The sequence below is a fragment of the Saccostrea echinata genome, unplaced genomic scaffold (genome assembly GCF_033153115.1).
Source record: "Saccostrea echinata isolate AGI-Se365-2 ecotype Australia unplaced genomic scaffold, CSIRO_AGI_Sech_v1 ptg000040l, whole genome shotgun sequence".
Lineage (NCBI taxonomy): Eukaryota > Metazoa > Mollusca > Bivalvia > Ostreida > Ostreidae > Saccostrea > Saccostrea echinata.
In genome coordinates this window covers 5828591-5832899 of record NW_026889789.1, presented here as the reverse complement: position 1 = coordinate 5832899, position 4309 = coordinate 5828591, and the positions used below count along the sequence as shown (strand labels likewise).

At 31.1% G+C, this 4309-nt stretch overlaps 1 long non-coding RNA gene across 1 annotated transcript; it reads right to left on the bottom strand.

The window, feature by feature from the left end:
- Window positions 1–1145: 1145 nt before the first annotated feature.
- On the bottom strand, window positions 1146–4002 carry LOC133200585 (uncharacterized). The gene is made up of 3 exons (XR_009722963.1): window positions 3898–4002; window positions 2025–2107; window positions 1146–1370 (listed from the first exon to the last, which is right to left on the bottom strand). It is a non-coding gene; the product is annotated as an uncharacterized LOC133200585 (long non-coding RNA).
- Window positions 4003–4309: the final 307 nt, after the last annotated feature.

The following is a 4309-nucleotide window of genomic DNA, read 5'->3' as shown; positions in this document are numbered from 1 at the left end:
AAATAGCATAAGCATACTATGCCGAAATAGTGCATGACTTCATTTTCTGAAGAAAAACTGACTGCGCCCACGCCTGGGAGCGAACTCACGACCCCGAGATTGTCAGTCCGACGCGCTACCGATTACAACACAGACGCCGTTATATAAATATACAGTTTTTTCTATGGGTGGCACTGTAGCTCTCCCGTCTGTCAATATATATTTTTTCAGAGAGCTACAGTTCTGCAGCTAACACTTAAGATGAAAAATAAACAAAATAATTCTTCTAAAATAGTTTCTTGCAATTGCCCCCTTCACTCAACTACTATTCTCTAAAACTATCTGTACATTATACCTAAAGCATGGAACGTTCAACATTAAAGAAAAAGATTATGATGCACATGTTGCACAAGGTGACGTTATAATAGGGAAGACAAATGTAAGAGGTGATAAAACCTTGGGAATTGAGAAAATATTGTTGTTTTTATACAGTAACAACTGTCAGCATAATAATATTAAACAATAGAGTTGTATTTTGCATGCACTATTATGCCTATTATAGTAGTCAGGGTTTGACACATAGTGCACTCGCCTCCGGCTTGTGCACCATGTGTCAAACCCTGACTACTTTTTAAGAATAGTGCATGCAAAATACAACACTATTATATAAATATGCACACTTCATGAGTTCCCTAGTTCATTGAATAAAGGTACACATACCTTCATTTTACATTTAAGGACATACACAAGATACCTTACCTACTGATAATTTTTCAAGATATTCTAAATTTAAACTTATAATACATGTACCATATAACATATTTTTAGACAAAAAATTAGCATGCATTTCCAGGGATTTTGAAAAGATATTAAAGTTTGAAAAATTTTGCATTATTCAAAGAAAAATGTACAAAAATTACAAAACATAAATTCCAGATTTTTTTTTATCAAAATTGTTTTAGAAGAGATTTACAAATCCATATATAGACAATAAAAATATTGCACACAGGTCCTTCATTTAGTGGAACTCTTCAACTCCAGGGAAGAACCCAATAAAGTGCAAACTACGTTGCGTATGACCTTAAATGCCTGTTTATATAAGAGAAAAATAAATTAAAGAACTTGTTCTAATTAAAATAATGAAAAAAAAAATCCTTATTTAAGCCTTTAAGTTTAATTTTTAATTAAGAAATTTGACAGATGAATAAAAAGAGTAATATACAATATAATACTTCTTAAATTAATTCTCTTGGTTCCATTCATTAGATATTCAATATTCGAGTCAACACTCTATACATGAATGAATTATCAAAAGTTTTGTCCTTAAAGTTTTCAATGGATCCACAGATCATGAGGTGATGTCTCCTTTTATGTGTATGTATCTGTGTACACTGAAAAAAAGAAAGTCGCTGTGTGATGAAAAGGATAAACCAGAAGTCTCTGATGAGACTGTAGCTCTACTGGTCTATATGTATAACAAAGAAAAAGTAACACTTGGATTTGAAACTTTGCAACAGACAGCAATAAATAGAATTATGTATCTAAGTGTAGTCTACTTGTGTGCCACATTATATTGAAATCATACCAAAATTGTAGGTGGAGTAGCGTTTTAAAGGAATTTTACAGAAATTTCTATTTTTAGTAACCATGGCAGCACCGTTCATTGAAATGTACCTTAGTGCAGTCTACTTGTGTGGCAAGTTATATTGAAATCAGAATAAAACTGTAGGAGGAGTAACGTTTTGAAAAATTACAGACAGATGGACAGCTAGACAGACAGACAACTAGACGCCATGGACAGACAGACAGACAGACGGAGAGCTAGACAGACGGACGAGGGACACCTTCCTATCCCATAAGCTCTTCTGGTCTCTGACCAGTAGAGCTAAAAAAATATCAAATTTGATTTTTTTTCAATGTTAAAGAAATAAAACTGCAAAATTAAATTGTAAATGGTTGGTTGCGTACTAATTATTCAAAGTAGTTTTTGTTGTATGGTTTGAAAAATTTTATAATTCATTCTCTCTATTTTCACAAAGAATTACCTTTGCATTTCTTGTATCTACAAGGGGGACAAATCTTCAAGTGGTACATGTACACTATATGTCAGCTACTATACCTTCATTTTCTGAAAAAAATAGAATAAATCATACAATACCAATTACATGTATAATAACAAAGCATGGATTAAATTTTTCACTAAAATTAGAAAATGAATTGAATATCGATCACTCAAATTTCTCGATCCAGCCAAAATGACTGACACTAAAATTTACCCCTACAGAGGTCGAAGTATAAAAGTATAAATTATTTTTATCTATCAATATACCATAAATGAAACTTTGTGCATGTTCTGCATACATGTACCGGTATCTGTATTATAGTAGTTTTATGTCCTTGAGAATTTTTCATGATGTCATGCCATAATATTTCCATGTCTGTTTTTTTTTCTCTGTGGTAACTCTGAAAGTTAGCGGAGTTGATTTCTTGATAATTCTATCGGAATGTAAATTAGGCAGGTCGATAGGTCAGGAGCTAAGAAGGCCTAATATGCATGAAAATCTCGTGCGCACCTGTCTCTGTGTCTGACGCTAAGGAGGCTAAATATGCATGTAAATCTCGTGCGACTACCTTTGTGTTTGACGTCAGTGGGCGAGGACTATTGAAATTGGCATGGGAGTCCTTGTGTAATTTAAATCTATGTCTACATTAACATTGCAGGTTATCCTGCAACATTCACGAGAATGCGGTCTTTATTTCTTAAACATCCAATATCCTATCAATTCTAATAAAAAATCATATTATTAGTAATAAAGCTAGAACTTTTTTTTTATTTCATTTCCAATTAATAGAAAAAATATTTTTACAAATAAATATGTAAAATAAAAAAGTCCTAGCATTTTTGTCTTTTATAATTTACTTACACATAAGCATCTTCATGATGTATATTTTTTCCCCTCAAAAGAACATGAACATAACTTAATAATGATATTCCTAAGTATGTATTCATGGTATAAAAAATGAGTTTAGCAGTATAAAGATTGATTTTTCACTCAAATTTTTAAGACTGTTTTTCAGAGATTAAAAAAAAAAACATTGATTATATCAATAATCATGTGGGTACATGTCCTATGTAAACTTCAGAGGATCAACCAATTTTCTAACAGAGAATTAGTAATTTGATATTTGGATACTTCCAAACAATATAAGTAGGAGTTTTGGGGGTTATTAATTATGTCCATCATAACATGTACTATAAGCACTGACCCCCCATATCTCAAAATTTATCTTGACAGCAAAACAAAAAAAAAAAAAAAAAAAAAAAATAGTACTTGCAACACATGCAATGTTTGTTAATCCCTAGTACACTACAGTAGTAGGATACTTTTAACCATGTCTGAGAGAAGATAATTTTAAAATTTTCTAATCAGTAACTTTTAACCATGTCTGAGAGAAGATAATTAATTTTCTAATCAGTAATGCTGATGACTGTGATCAAGATACTTATGAATTGTAACTTGCAAATTACAGACAAATTTAGACATGACAGTATAATTTTTTAAGTACAATCATCAGCTAGTGTACACATTGAGAATATTCGAACGAACGAATACTACAACGTTGTCATTGAGGAAATTCGAACGAAAGAATAATATTCCGATGTGTATAATTTTCTGACGATTATTTACTTTGTTAACTTGTATAATGTACTACTGAATAACCCCATCGACTGCTAGCTCTGCAAACACTTTACAGTGACAGAAATTCATAAGATTGTTTCATCAGTTAACGAGGAATCAGGATGATCTATAGATCTTTAGACTTCAAAAAAAAAAAAAAAAAAAGAATCTATGAGCCATGTATTAACATGCTTTAAATGAAATAAATAACAAATTCAATAATTCTAGATCGAATTACAAAAATAGAGCAGGTCTTCGTCATAATTTTGTTTACAAACATCATGTGGAAATTCCAATATCCTCATAATCTTGTCGCCGTTTTTTTTTCTTTGGTTGGTATTGGGTAATTCTAGGAATATAATGCATCCTTCTGCACAGAATTTTTAAGAAGGGAATCCATAGATAGGCCTAGAATATTACTGCTTCTTTTTATTTATTGGTTTATCTTTTTTTAATTTAAACAATGCATAGTTCACGAGAAAACAAAGAAATGAAATAAATTATCAGGCCTATTTTTTTTCAGATTTTTTTTGTTGTTGTTGTAAATACTGCCATGGGTAATAATGGTAATTAAAATGCCCAATACCAAAAATATTAACATTTTATATCATGATCATTGAGAACATTATAAGAAGGAGGAGGGGTAGTGG